A 16,053-nucleotide genomic window follows, 5' to 3' on the forward strand; every position below is an offset into this window, starting at 1 on the left:
GTCAATGAAAAAACCAAAGGGAGCAGGACTGGGCCCACTCTGTTGGCAGAGAGAGATGAAATTTGAAAAGGAAGCAATGGCTTTCCATTAAGGGGTAGGTCTAGTCTGGAATTGCACTCACCATGAGGAATGGTCACCTTTGGCCCTGCAACAAGTATGCAAATACTTATAAGAATAATTAGTTTTTGAATGCATGCCTGGATGGAGTCACATGGAACTTGGCAGGTTCATTTCACTGGGGTTTGTACAAGGCTCCAGTTCACCTTCCTAGTTTCACTCAAATTCTCAGCTTCAAGAGAATCCCAAACCTCAAAGTAAAATTCAGCCCAAACCATTGAGGTTCACTTGGTTTTGTTCACTGAGTTTCACATGGTTTCCATCTAAAATCATAAACCAGACAGTGCTAGTTCAATTCTTGGCTGACATTTGCCAAAAGGTTCCGGAAACCTCCCTGAATCCTTTTTAGCAAACACTGACCAGTGTTGCAAGTTTCCCATGAAAGCTGAAACCTGGTAAATTTTGTGTGGATTTGGGTTCTGCTGGGAATGCTTTGCACAGCTCTTACTGTGCTCATATGCCCTCCAACTCTAATACAGTTTGCACCATTTCAGATAAGCTCAATATCGACTTTCTTATGAAAGCTTGACATTTTTTCCTGCTCCATAATATCTTTGTTCATAACTGTCAAACATATTTCAATCTGCTGTCACAGCCAGTTTTCATATGGGAACTGATGATCACTGCAAATACAATGTGTAAAAGCAGAAAGAACTTTATAAATAAAGAGTAGCAAAAATATGAACAGTAACAGATTTTGATTGGGTACTGAAACTAAGTAAACATGACATGTAATTTATCAAAGGCATAAATATAGGCAATGCCAACATATCCCCCCACCCCAGAATGATATAGTTTACCAGAGGGATACTTTAGATTCTCCACTTTGTGCCAAGGTAAGTTTAATACCTCTCTAATCTACAACATATGGGTCTTAAGACATTACACATTATTTGCATCACCAATAAAACACTTCATTAATCAAACATGCCACCATAACCTCCAATAGCATAAACCGCAAAAATGTGCTTTTTAAATATTTTTAAGTGGAATTATTTGCTTGAAATATTCCCTTTCGGAACAATAGCCATCTGTTAATTTTAACAGTGGTCAAGTACTCTAATGATATTGTCATAAGTCTAGGGTAAATCAAAGTCTTCTCTGGGGACAAAAAAAGCCCAATACATGTAATTCATTTTCTATTGTTTTTTTATTTCTCCTTTCCAGCAGAGAAGCTGTACAAGGTCATAACAGGGTCATACTGTACTAACCAACATTTATACTCTGTGTAATGATATGTAGTTCAACTAGGGCTAGGTCAGTTTGTAGCAGGGACCATTAGGAATGTAAATCAGGTTTTTACATGCATAGATCGTTTTCTCTATAGACTCTCCCATAATATAATGAAACATTTGTGTGATCATAATAAAATATATGCACTATACGGGACTCCCAATTAGACTTTCAGCTCTCAACAATCCAATTCTTGGAAAGTAGAAAAGCAAACATATACTTTACATATAGCCTATAACTATAAAACATTTACTTTAGCCTGTAGGGACACATTTTTACATAGTGGGTAAAGGCCAGAGACCTGCATTCTCTTGTTAGCACTTTATGGGCTAGTGGGTATTTAAACAATCATTTTGCATATGCTGGCATTAACGTGGCTTGCAAATTTTGGTGAATGAATATGCATACATTTAGTGGGCCTCTTTTTCTTCAATAAAAAAAATCTACTCCCTGTTCCATTCTGATTTCCACTGTTCTAATAGGCTTTGAGTTAGCAAAGCACTCAAGCTTAAAGTTAAACATGAGCATAAGTCCCATTAAGTCAATGAGAAAGTAAAGGACATTTTGCTAATTAGGGATGGTTTGGTGAATTGAAGACATAGTAGCATCAGGTCACTTGTTAGTGAGTGTCATACTACTCAAGAGAGCATACTTAAGTATGGGAAGGAAGAATTAACTATGAGAGTGAACCCAGGAATGGCAATCAATAGTTCCAGGTTTTGTGTCTGACCTGCCACTTGGACAGGTCAATTAATCTCTCTTAGCCTTATTGTTTCCATCTATAAATCAGGTATAGTCATACTTATTTCATAGGGGTTTTGTGAGCTTTGACCAGTAAACATTTATGAAGCATTTTGAGACCCTACAATGAAAGGTGTTATAAAAGTGCAAAACAGAGTTATTGTTAACAACAAAACCTAGCACACCCCGTTGAAATTGTGCAGCTGACTACTGAAAAGAAAATGCACCTATTATGAAGTACGGGCAAACCGATTTACATACAACAAAAATCTACCTGAGTTTATACTCAATACTCAAACCAATCCTTTCTGACTGTTTAGAAAAGTTCAATAATTCATGTTTGTAAATTTAAAGATAACTGAGATTTATTCAGACTGCCAGCACTTACACATGTGATTAACTTTGGGATGGATTCCAATGGGACTACTAATATATATACATTTAAGCATGTGTGTAAGTGTTTGCAAGATCTGGGCCCAAGAAATTGGAATTTTGACAGTTTCTCTGAACTGATTCAAATCCTTCTACGAACGATGGCAAAACTTTCACTGACTTCAGAGCAAAAGTATCAGTCCCCAAGCCATTATTTCTTTCTCCTCCTGAAAAATGTCTTCAAGACTACCCAGATATTTCAATTTTGTAATATACCAAAAATATATTTTGCAGAACATCAGAACAAATATATTTAGCCATACAGGAGGGGATGTAAGTGACTGAACAAAGTTGGAGATTTATATCAGATGTTTTTGTAATGTAAATTTCCATTAGGTGTCTTACTGTCCACTTATTGTGAAATAATAAAATACACCCAAAGTATACATATTATAAACTGTAATTTTTATTTCTGGGTTCTGATGACATGAACAAACCACTGGAATAACTGTTATCACTGGAAACCCTTGATAAAAAATAGTCTTATTTTATACAGTTGGGGATAGTTCACTCTCCGTGCGTTATATATATAACTCAGGATATAATGAGTCACTAAATTATATGTTTGTATGCAAACCTGCTGTATGGCCCTTCAAAAATTTGGAATGTTTCACATTGTTTCCATTCTCAGGTATCTGGAATGGGGTGTATTTCTTCTCAAATGTTTTATTTAGCTGTATAGATTTTTTTCCATGTCAATCAAGTTACCATTCGGGTGAGAGTTCACAGCTGGTAGCTACAAGTAGAAAGAAGGCAAGCCTGCAGACAATAGTTTCCATCAGTGAGAAGTGGATTCGTGCTGCCTATTTGACAAATGCCTCTTAAAAACATAAATGAGACAAAAAGGGAAAAAGCAGAGAATTAGAGGAAACCAATATATGCCAGCCTGGATTTAAAGGGAAAGTACAAGAGATCAATATTCTAGAGAGAAAACATTTAGGGCTTGGTTATTCAAAGGGGGAGGGAAAGGCTGTCCTAGCTTTAGTAAACCCACTTGGTGAACTAGCTCACTAAAATTATAGAACACCTAATAAAAGTTCTGACCTTACAAATAAGACTTAATTGTTCTCCAGTCCTCCCGTGGCTGGGATACCAGGACAGGACCTCATTAATTGCCTGCCACATCTGAACCTTGAGGGGCTGGAACCCATGGTAAGAGTACTTTCACCTCAGTAGTCAAACATCCTTCATGAGGGGTGAGAGAGAAGCACAGCCTTATTCAGGTCTTGGCCTCTCTGACTAGACTGCCCAGCATAGGAAACAATTAGTGATATTTTGCAACAAGAACATGCTCTTTACCTCTGCAGGTGGCTCTGATTGCTTCCTCTGAGGGTTCCACTCCTATCTGCAAAACCATTCTGTCTCCATCTCTACCCCCCCTCCAAGACATCTCCTTGTGGAGGAGACCCACAAGGCTGAAATCTTGGGCCCTCTGCTCTTTACTATCTACCTGTTCCTTCTTCGAGGAATCTTAGCCCAACACCAATGCCCCATTCCCACAGAGCAACTCGACTTGCCTCTTATCAGAGACAAAGGCTAAGAATAAACTCTCCTTCTGCTCACACAGCACCCTCTCTGTCAAAGCAGCTGCTACGCAAAACCCTGCATAACCCAGAACTACCACCACTACTTTGTTGATGATGGAGAAGAATATATATGTATAGATTTATGTTGCCTAACACATATTGCAAGTTTGATACGGTCCTAACAAACACACAGAGAGGCAAGCCCCAATAAGCCCACAAAAAACTGAACTTCCATGATGGAACAATGCAAGTTTAATGAACATCTGGCTTCAGCTCTGCTCTGTGCTAACATACAAGAACTTCTCTCCTTGTTTGTTAGCTCTGCCTTTGTTATTTGGTGCCAATTCTGGACCCATTAGGGCAATATATTTTCACCATGATGATTTTACAATCACATATACAATGCATGAATTCATGGTGGCCAAACCCTATTGCATTCTGAAACTGCTAACAGTTGGAGAAATAGTCCAGAGGTTTTTTCTTTTCTCTCCCTATAATATTTATTACAGCAATCCCATAGATTCTTTTAGCAGAACCACTGCTGTAACAGCATGTTCGGGAAAAATAATAAAAGGAGCTATAAATAAAATATATAAATTTAATTAAAGATTAAGTTTTTAAGCAGAAACCCTTCTGCAAAAAGGTGGAATAAACAGAATTTTTGTTGGTTTTTATCTTCATGATGTAACCTGTTTAATTCCCCCCAGTTTATTTTTTATTAATCCTTTAACATAATTACAAACAGAATAATTATTCAAAAGATAAATAGCTGGGATTACAAAAAACAGCATCTAAAAAGCTATTCATCAATTAAACAAATCAATTCTTGCTACAAAAACTCCATACAAAGACAACACAGGCAGCAAGATTAAAACAGTGAATCTCTCTTAGTGAGGAAAAAAAAAAGATTTTGTTAGAAAGCAAGATAATTTGGGATTCCTGGTGCACACAAAGGGGAAAATGTAATAAACAAAAGAAAAGAAAAAGCACTGAGGCGTACATTATTGTCTCTAATGTTTTCGTACAACTGATTATAGTTTTCATACATTACACATTTCTCTGGGCAGCCAGAAATGTAGGCTTGCTCTTGTGTCTGTCTTGTGACTATATGTCTACACTTGGAGCTGGGAGAGTGATTCCCAGCTCAAGTAGATATACTCATGGTAGCTCTCATTGAACTATCATGCTGAAACCCCGCTCCAAGTGCAAACCTAGCCCTACAGTTTGTTATCTATTCCCAATTCTGCCACTGACTCCTTGTGTGACCTTTGCAAGTCACTTAATATCTCTTGGCCTTGGGGTCCTCATCAACAAAACCATAAAATACCTTACATGGATTCTGTAAGGACGAATCTGTATTTCTAAAGCATTTTAAGAGCCTCAGGTATTCATCAGATTTTTGATCACTACACTTCAGCCAGGGTGTGCCCAAGGTTTTAAGGGTTCTGAAATGCTTGCAAAGAGAAATACTGTAGATCTATAAAACCATTTTCCAAGCTAACAATCTGCCCTGGAGAAGCTACACAGCCCACAGTCTTCACCGGCAGAAGCACTTACCTGTTCCCTCTCAAGCACTTAAATGTTAGCAGAGCACAGAGATAAAAAGTTTTCTGTATCTACCATCTCGGCCTAAAAATCACTCTACTCCTTTAAAGCTACCAAACAGAAAGGAAAGTTACCACAATTGATTCACATTCTTGTTTCTTGCCTAACGAGCTGTTCAGAAACATAAATATGATTGATTGGGAAAATAAAAAAACCTCCTAGTTGAAACAAGTGCTCTATTATTGTTACATGTTGATCTACACCATGGCTATGAAATTTTCAGTTTTCTATTGCATGAAAGAGAAAAATCAAAGGAATTCAAATTTTGCTGTGTCTGTTCCTGCTTCTTTCCCTCTGTTCTATGTCATTTGATCATGCAACAAAACAGCATCTTTTTCTCAGATTCGTGATGGATACCAATCATTAAGATTAGATAACACCACTTTCCAAACATAACTATCACTTCTTGCCTGCAGAAATGATTGATATTTGATATCTGCAAAGCTCTAATAAATCCAATAGTGAAACATGGAAAAATGCTGGTTCCCATCATGGAAGTAGCATAGGGATCAATATCATAGAAAAGTAGGTTTCTGGGAATTCCACAAGTGGATACAGGAAGTATGTATCTGCAGATACTGTAATACACTCACATCTGCTATATGATAAATTGTTCTGACAGTGCTAAAGTGTTCATTTTATTGCTTTCCCTCCTATTGCTATAACATAAACAACTCCTGGGAGACCTTGTTCATGTTCCACTTATATCATCCATTTTTGCAACTAGATAGAAATATGTTTCCCACCCACCTTCTTTTCCTCCTCAAGTTCTCCTACATTTTTAAAACAAAGGAATATAAACTCTCTTCTACAATCTGTAGAGGCATGATAGCCTGGAAGTCACTGTCCATAATGTCACCAAATCACATTCACTGGGACACACTGGCTATTAATTACACAGGCCAGAGCACAATATGACGCAGTTGAGAAAGTGTGGTCTGCGCAAGTCTAGCCACAAAGCAAAGTAATAGCCACTTACATCATTCATAACACAGAAATGTCAGTTAAAAGCTAAAGTGAAGGAAAGTGTATTATGTAGCTGGTCCTGCATCCTGAAGCATTCAACATGCACACACACTATGATCAAAAGTAGTTTTAGGTCAGAGTGGAGTAGGATACAGTTTTTCTACTCCATGGGAATTATTAAGATTTCAAATATTTTTCCATTCCCAACTTGGAAAAAAGAGTCAAAATCTCTAAAAATGTTCACAAAGTGAAAATCTGAAAAGAGAGCTCCAACCAGTTTTTATTTTTTTCCCATGTTTTGTTAGAAAGTAACTTACATTTTGAAACGAAAAGTTGTTTTAGCCCCTCCCCACAAAAATTGTTTATTGTAAAACTTGGCAAAACTGACCCTTTCTGGTTTCAATTAATTGGCATTTTCTGACAAAAAATGTTTAGTAGAAAAATTCCCAAGCAGCTCTATTTTAGCTGCATAAGAGACACAGAACCAAGCCTCAGAAACTAGAAAACACACATTGAGTGAGTAAAATCGTAGTATGGAAAGTAGAGTGCTTTGAGTACAACAGACAGAAGCAGGAGTTAGGCATTACAAGGTGAGGTAGGGCTTGGCTACACTTGCAAGTTAAAGCGCAATAAAGGAGCCCCGGGTGCACTGGCTCACTCCCCGTCCACACTGGCAAGGCACGTAGAGTGCTCTGACTCTGCAGCTACAGCACCGCTGGTACTCCACCTTGGCGAGTGGAATAACATTTGCTGCGCCCCCACTGGAGCACTGCGGCACCAGTGTGGACGAGGTGTTACATTACTGCGCTCTGATCAGCCTCTGGAAACGTCCCATAATCCCCTTAAGTCAAGTGGCCACTCTTGTCATTGTTTGGAATCACTGCAGGGATGTGGAAATGCCCTTTGAAAGCTCCGTTTCTGACAGCCGGCTGCTTATCTGCTCCGAGACAAAGCAACTATTACTGTGGAATGTTGTTGTGTGAAAGAGGCGGGGGGTGGGGGCGGTCTGCTGCTGTCTGAACTTACAAGACAGCATGCTGACATGCTCTCAGTCACCCAAAAACCCACTCTTTCCCCCCACATACACACAACACACTCCCTGTCATACTCCACCCCACCCCCATTTGAAAAGCACGTTGCAGTCACTTGCAAGCTGGGATAGCTGCCCATAATGCACCACTCCCAATGCCGCTGCAAGTGCTGCAGATGTGGCCACACCAGTGCACTGTCAGCTGTCAGTGTGGACAGACTGCAGCGCTTTCCCTACTGTGCTCTCTGAAGGCAGGTTTAACTCACAGCACTCTACATCTGTAAGTGTAGCCATGCCCGTAGTGTTGGAAGAGTCTGTTGGATGAGGAGATGAAGGAGTCTGGCTGCTGGCTACACAATGCAGACACTGTTTTTTTGCTTTTTGCTCTTTCAATCTCACTGTTTGCTCTTCACTGAATGTTCATTCACATGTTACATGTGAGCTGGCTCATGCAGATGGTAGTGGTTTTGGGTGAACCATGCTTACCACTGTACCAGAATAATAATAGGAAAATATAACTAACACCTGGATTGGGAAAAAAAATGACAACCACACAAGAGTACTAAGCATGCTTATTCCCAAACTACTAGTGCCGTTCGTTGCAATGGGATTTTGTAATGCGAAAAAATGGCAAGATTGGAAACTAAACTGCTAAATTGTATCACACATCACCACTGATAGTAATACTAAATTTTCTCTTTAATGAAACTGTGTATAGGCCCAAAGTAATTATTGAAGCACTTAGGCTAGGAGTGATGGTCATGGAGTCCATTTAGCTGCATTATAGCAGCACAGAATTTGTAATCGCTAAGGACTAGATTGTTTTATTCTACGAACTACTTAATTTGGAACCGAGTACTGAACGTGTGGGAGAGACGGAAGGGGAAATGAGCATTTCTCCTTCAAAGTAATTCATGGAATGACAAAAATAGCAACCAATAGACTGCTATTTTGTTGCTGCTTTACACAGCAAAAATAAGAAATCAGTTACCAGCCCTTGCCCTGTGATCCTTTTTGTACATTTAATGGATATTAGTAGGACATAACTGATGACCAGTCACAAAGATCCACTTCTCTCTGTGCTTAGAGCAAGGAATCCATTAAATCCCTGCCTAGCTAAAACAACATTGTGCTGTCACCCAGACTTACATAGCTCCTTAGTTATGTGGTAACTACAAAACTAAAACATGTTGTCATGGAAACCTTGAATTTATCCAACTTGTGTGATATTTTGAAGTTTCTGATTCTTCTCTGTGATTTTCTCCTAGCTGGATGGTACGATGGGCCCCTTGTCAGAGGTTTACAGGCAGGTATATCGGGCTTTTTGATAAAGTATTGCAAGCAAGTCAAGATGGGTAGCTGGCAAGTTGGATGGGCAGGAGATTGTATATAGGTTTGGCATCCAGGATATCAGGTCAAGGAAATACAATACCATTGGTTCCTATATGCCTTTTTCTGCTGAGAATAAAGTGTGCTGCTGGGCGTGGAGCACTCCTGAAAATTTGACCCTAAAATTATAATCTTACAGAGATATTCAGGGAGACAGATGTAAATCCTGGTGCAGTTGGTTGAGAGGAATATACAGGCTCTGGTTTTTAATACTATTTTACCATGCATGGTCCATTCAGTGCAATGAAAGGCTACAAGAGGAAGTTATTTTTCTCACCTCTGTCTCTAGTGTTGGCACAGAGAGAATACCACTTATTTCACACCATCATTTGACTGTGGTTCAAGGGCCCTTTACCACCCCCTTGCATCCCCTCCAACTTGTATGTACAAAGATAAATAAAAAGCAGAACCAAACAAAAGACCTTTGCATCATGCAATTGTGATTTAAATTTTTATTTATCCAAATATTTCCTTTGGAAAAGCTTCTCGCAATCCCTTGTGCAAAGCAACAATCAGCTGTTAAGAGCAGATAAATTAAAGAATGGAAAATTATAACACACATTCCACCTGCACATTGGCTTTCAAAGTGAACATCAATCATTTTCCAAGGCAATTAGGTATTGTGTTGGCCTTCAGGGACCCAGTGAATGAAAAGGGTAAGATTTAATGCTCTGTGTACGTAACCCGCACACAGAGGGAAAATTCCCTCTCTCTGAACAGGCCTCTTGTGAGCATGACAACTTTCCTTAAACAGGTTAAAAATCAAAGCCGGATGCTGATCTCAATTGCACTGGTCTAACTGTGGAGTAACACGATTGATATCAATGAGATTTCTCAGGATTCACACGGATGTAAGCAAAATCAGAATCAGGCCTAAAGTTCCTGCCAAGTTCTAAGGGAACAATGCCTTCTTAGTTAAGCAACGGGTGATGAAGAACAAGGCCCCATTGTCTAAGCAGATGGCAGCATGCTGATGACTAATAGCTATGGTGGGCAAATGAAACAACATGCTAGAAGTTAATTAAATGCATCAGGCCAAATCCTGATCCCACTGAAGTCACTGGGAATTTTGGCCCTGATTTCAGTAGGAGCAGGAGTTACCCTAGTGTGCAATTAGCTCAAATGTTTGAGAGACAGTGAGGCAGAACCAGCAAGTACAAACATTTAAAGCCACACTGGATGTAAACCTAGAAAATACACAGGGGTGGGAACAATTGGACTAATCCCAAGTATCTAAATGCAGAACAGATCATAACAGGAATCCAAAAGGAAGCACAGGGTTATTCAAGAGGCACTGGTGGTTTATTCTAAACCAAGGTGCAAGTTATGGATTCAAGGAGACTTATTTTGGCATAGGGACCGAAGCCCGTTTTTTCCACGTAGCGTTAAGGGAAAATCCATTCTCTTTCAAAAGGATTTAATACTACAGAATCTCTTTGGTATCAAGTATAAGCAGAGCTGCACTCAAGATGGGCACTACGTAACAGCATTACTGTAGGCAGACCTGATAGCACCAATTATTAAGGTTACCCCACACTTTCCATTAGAAGACACTACTTTCATTTGCGTAAAACTTTGCCAAAGCATTTGGGTTGCAATTTTCCAAGCCGGGTGTCTGCCTCAGGCTGAATGGTTTTTGAAAATTTCAGCTGAAACTGCTCAACCATCTCCAAGAATGAGGCTAGGGGAAAACATGTTATTTTGCCGCAGCCCACCAGGGTAATCCCCCTGGGGGGCTGGGCCGGTTTGTTTACCAGCCGCGTCTGCAGGTTCAGCCAACAGCAGATCCCACTGGCTGCGATTCACTTCACACATGCTCAGTAGAGTACGAGTAGCAGCTAAAATCTCAGAAGATTTTTGTTCACAGTGAGCATGCACCAGCCCAAGGCTCAGCAGGACTTTAACTGCAATTACTGCTCTGGGTTGGGCTGGGATTGGGTCTGGACACCAGAACAGAGTAGGGAGACTGTCTTTCTTGTGCTCTAAATTCCCGCTCTACTGGGCCCAGCAGTGTGGAGAAGGAAGCTGCCTAATTCAAATGCAGAGGGGAAAAGAGACAGATCTTCAGGGGCAGTAGACTGGGATAAAGAGCCTTGTGGGGGATACTGGGACTGGAGACTGGAGGGAGAAGGAAAGGAAAATTGGGACTGGACGTTATAGGGGAGACCATGTCTGTCTGGGTAAGGAGACCAGGAGCTGAAGATGGAAACAGTGGGGTGGTGGTGAACTGGGAGCCAGTGGGTGTGGGGTGGGAGACTGAGATTGGATGAGGTGCTTCATGTGGGAGACTGGAACTTGCTGGGAAAGGAGACTGGACTGAGAACCAGGGGGACTGAGTAAAAACATGGTGGAAGAGGAGGAGGGTGTGGGAAGGGGACTAGGACAAGGAGCATGTGAGGGGTAGACAGAGTGGACAAGGAGCCTGGGGAGGGAAACTGGAACTGGGAGCCACTGGGACTAGGGAACATGGGCAGGGCGGCATAACCTGAGGCCAAGGGGAAGGAAAGAGACAGATTGGACAAGGAGCAGTGAGGGCAGAAACTGGGAATGGCTGGGCAAGGAAGAATGCAAATAAATAAAGGGGCAAAATTAAAATTGCACAGCCAGCCTTAATTCTGGCAGTTTTCTAATTTTTGAGTGCTTGACTTAAAAGCATGTTAAATTTGCTAACAGTTTTCTTGTAAGTAACATGTACATCCCTGGCATTTCCTGTGAAAAACAACCCATCTTGCCCTGGCTGGAGATATAGCGTGATATACCCAGGCTAAATGCAATACTAAGAAAGTAATGAGTCCTACACGTTGATCACACTCCAGAATCCAAATTATTACTAACTAACCCTTTCTTCCATGTTCCAGCTGACACAGGAGACTCACTGATTGGCTCCAGAAGGTGGTGTATCAGCCCTTAGCCAAGAGGATAGGTCAGAAATCAAAGATGCAGAGGATAAAAACGAAAGTTCTAAAAGATGTGTACATGAAAAGGAATTAACCCTTTTCACTTAGAACTTCGGAGGTTTAGGAGGATGGGTTTGTTTGTTTTAGTCGCTGTTGCTTTTATGTCCCTGGTTTTCTGAGAAATGATGTTTGGAAAATAAAGATTTATTCAAGGCCTCTCACAACGCTGACAGCCTGTCACTGCTATCATGAGATACATCTTTATTCTGCCAAACTGTTTTTGACAGACACTTGTAAGGTTTTGCCGCTTTATGTCTCCACTCCAGGAGATGTTTTCACAAACCAGGGCATTCTATTTATTCAGCTTGTGAGGAGGAGAATATATTTGTTTCTTATCCCAAATCCATCAATACTCTTGAGTCTGTTCTGGGCAGGAATGGTTACATGTGTTTCTCCTGTTTGCTAAATGAACCTGGTCATGTCATTAACGGGGTTTTATTTCCCATAAAACTGACTGGTTGGGAATTTCCTGTCAAAATGATTTTTCAATGGTCTGCAAAATTGAAATTTTCCATTGGGAAAACTGAAATGAAATATTTCAGTTTGCTGAACTAAACGGAAATGTTTTGTTTTAAGTCAGTTTGACGTTCAGCTAAATCTGCCAAGAGGCCATGTACTTACGTGAGTTGTAGTTCAGGGGATTTGTGTCCCCAGCCTAGCCTAAAGGTAAATGATAAACTGCTATCTGACTTCTCACTCATCTGGAACATCACAACAGTCACGTGACTGTGGGTGCGTTGTGGGAGACGAGTCTAGCCAGGGACCCAAGTCTATAATAGAGAACAGGAGCACAGATTCATATTCCAAGCCCAGAAGGGACTATTGGGATCAGCTAGTCTGACCTTCTGTGTAACACAGGCCATAGACCTTCCCGAAAATAATTCCTAGTGCATATCCTCTAGAAAGCATCCAATCTTGATGGGATGCAAGAGGCATTGAAAGTACAACTCCCATGAGGCACTGCTGCACCATGGGCAGATGCAGTTTAATATCAAACTGAAATGAAATGCAATGTTTCAACAGTTCTGAACAAAAAGAAATGTTTGAAACTTTTTGTTCCACCAGAAAATTCATTACTCCAACCAGTTCCTCTAGATCAGTTATGGAGTGTCAGGATGGGCCAATGAAAGTCAACAACTCGTCCCCAACTATTACTATTGGGGATGGCACCATCTTCAATGGGAGTCAGAATAATGAAGCAGAGACACAGTCAATATCCGGAAGAGCTTCACATTTTGGATATTATCATGCAATTTGTTTACACAGGTCTAACAACATGCATGCATCCTCAGTCCATACGTACAGTAAGAGGGGTGAGAAAGAGAGAAAGAGACTGGAGCCCATCAGACGCCATCAGGGACAATGCAATGAATGTTTTTTGCCCTGAGACAACAAAGAGAATATCAGATGGAATTTTCCTGTTTGTCTCTCTTGCTTTATTTAGTCTGTGATCTTTTCAAGTCTGGGATGTGTCAGATTTGTGTTGTGTAAGCACAGAGCACTTTCAAAGCATTATCCCCTTGAGATATACTAACCCTATCCATATATCCTGCATCTGTGTCCCAGGCTTCCACTCCAGGGAAAGATGATAAAACCCTCTCCTGCCCATGTCACATTCCCCCTCTTCATGGGCCATGAAGAGAACAAGAAGGTCTGCATTTCGCTCAACACATCCATAATTCTTGCAACTCTGCATTGAGACAATGTCTAAAATCAAATCTCATGCTTCAGATCTCCAGCCGGTCACCTGAAGGAGTCAGGAATGATATTCATGGGAGAGGGGAAGTGTTCATAAGCTGAACACAGATAGATTTCTCAAATCATCACTCCTTCTTCCCCCTAGCCACCCCTGAGAGCCACTTTCACCTATAGATGGATCCTTCACCCTCAGCCCATGAAGCAGTAGCAGCAGTGAGGAGACAGCATGTGCTGGCAGCGGAAGATGGGGTGGGTGCTTCCTGACATGGAGCCCAGAGCAGTTGCATGCTCAAGAGGAGACCATCAGCAGAAAATAGCTGGGCAGGAAGAGTACAGATGGCTTCCAGCTGGGTAAAGGGAACTCTCCAAATTGCAACAGTGGCAGGTAGGGAAAAGTTAGAGGAGGGGGAGTCATCATCGTATCCCAGAAGTTGGGATTAGTGGGGAATTGTGCTGTAATGGGGGTACAGGCAACATGACAGTACAGGGGAATGCTAAAGTGGCCAGAGTGAATAGCAATCATGCTCGCTGCAATTTACTGAGAATAAGTAAACACTTCCTTAGGGACCTTAATTCTTGAAAATAAAACCACTTCCAATACTTCCTTGCTATGCACTGCTCCCCAGACAAAACTGCAACATGAAATCACAGTTCACAAAATAAGCAAACCCAGATGACTGCATGGGACTGGTAGGACAGCAAGGGGCACTCAGCGCCAAGGTCCTGGTTCTAATGAATCCTGGGCTGGCAATGATTGAAAGGTGTTACTATCTAGCCTGTGTGAAATGATTGGATGGTTGAAGTTAATTTCCTAGCAGAAATGTGCCCACACACCAATCTCACAAACTGGCATCTATGCTGGCAGTCCTAGGAGAAGGGTCAAGGAGTGAGTGGGACATGAAGACTGAATTATCCTTTCATCCCAAGTGGTGGTCCCTCCAAGGCCAGGACTGAAGACCATTGGCAGGGAACCTTGCATCCCCATTTCCCTTGTTCTTCAGGGCTGTCAATCAGGAACATCCCTAATTTGCAAATTCACACAAACACTTATCTATAGAGCTAGATAAAATATATACTTATATATAAATTACCAAAACTGTTCAGACAAATTTCCAAAGGGTAAACAAATAAAAAGGAGTGTGCTAATAATTACCGATGCACCATGTGGATAACTTTCTGGTGGGATCATGCATGGGTATTTACCAAGACTCAGACCCTTCTGGGGCCAGCTGGATACTCTTCTAACTCTCCTTCTATGAGCCTGCATGGTTGGAGAGTTATGCAAAGGTGGTAAATTTCTTCATTTAAAAAATCCATTTAGTTTTGGGCAATTTTGGCAGCACCAAACTTTCACATTTCCAAAACGTTTTACCACCAGGCCTACTTCAGACAGGAGTTTATGATACCATATATCAGCCAAAAAAGACTGCTAATTTGGATAGCATCACATAATGGAGAAAGGAAGTAGAAAGGCCGTTTCTACACCAGCACTGTTAAGACTGAACCTAGAATAGTATGGCGAGTTTTGAGCTTCAGATTATAAGCACCTCAGGACTAGATAGATGAAGACCTACTGAGTAGCAGGTGTTATTTTTTTCCATATACAAAGAGCAAAACATGCACGTTCAGCATAGATAATGTAATAAAGGGAAACAAGGACAGAACAGAGAGAAAATCTCCATGAGAGAGTGGGGGAGAGAGAGAAATTCACTGTATCTCCACATTGTAATAGCCTCAATCTTGATTCCCTTCACACCTTTGCCCACACAGCAAGCAGACAGGCAAGACATATTTCCTACACTGAGAAGTCCAATACACAGCATTTGGAAGGTGGGTAGTGAATGAAGTAGTGGGTGTCATGGTTAAAGCAGCTGAATGCTATCTTGGAGCAATGGATTGTATACCCTGCCTGTGCCAGAGATTTTCTGTTTGACACTGAGCAAGTCACTTAAACCAGTGGTTCTCAAAGCCAGTCCGCCGCTTGTTCAGGGAAAGCCCCTGGTGCGCCAGACCGGTTTGTTTACCTGCCGCATCCACAGGTTCGGCCGATCGCGGCTCCCACTGGCCGCGGTTCACCGCTCCAAGCCAATGAGGGCTGCGGGATGGGCGGCCAGCACTTCTCTTGGCCCGCACTGCTTCCCGCAGCCCCCATTGGCCTGGTGCGGCGAACCGCGGCCAGTGGGAGCCACGATTGGCCAAACCTGCAGACACGGCAGGTAAACAAACCGGTCCGGCGCACCAGAGGCTTTCTCTGAACAAGCGGCAGACAGGCTTTGAGAACCACTGACTTAAACCAAACTTTTCACAGGTGGTAATGAATTGTGTATTCCTCATTTTCTGTATCCCTGACTTGAGACCC

The 16,053-nt window shown here is 41.4% G+C and overlaps 1 protein-coding gene across 2 annotated transcripts in view; it reads right to left on the reverse strand.

The window, feature by feature from the left end:
* Positions 1-538: 538 nt before the first annotated feature.
* The window catches only part of GALC (galactosylceramidase), a 120,597-nt gene continuing 105,082 nt past the window's right edge, over positions 539-16,053 (reverse strand). Inside the window, exons 18-19 of one of the 2 annotated variants that reach the window (XR_012159514.1) lie at positions 3,232-3,343; positions 539-740 (exon numbers count right to left, since the gene is read on the reverse strand). The gene's annotated coding sequence lies outside the window, so the exon portion shown is untranslated. Of the gene's footprint in view, positions 741-2,911; positions 3,344-16,053 lie in introns of those variants that run through there. The other variant, XR_012159515.1, reaches the window with a different exon arrangement.

Source organism: Lepidochelys kempii, chromosome 6 (genome assembly GCF_965140265.1).
Source record: "Lepidochelys kempii isolate rLepKem1 chromosome 6, rLepKem1.hap2, whole genome shotgun sequence".
NCBI classification, from domain to species: domain Eukaryota; kingdom Metazoa; phylum Chordata; order Testudines; family Cheloniidae; genus Lepidochelys; species Lepidochelys kempii.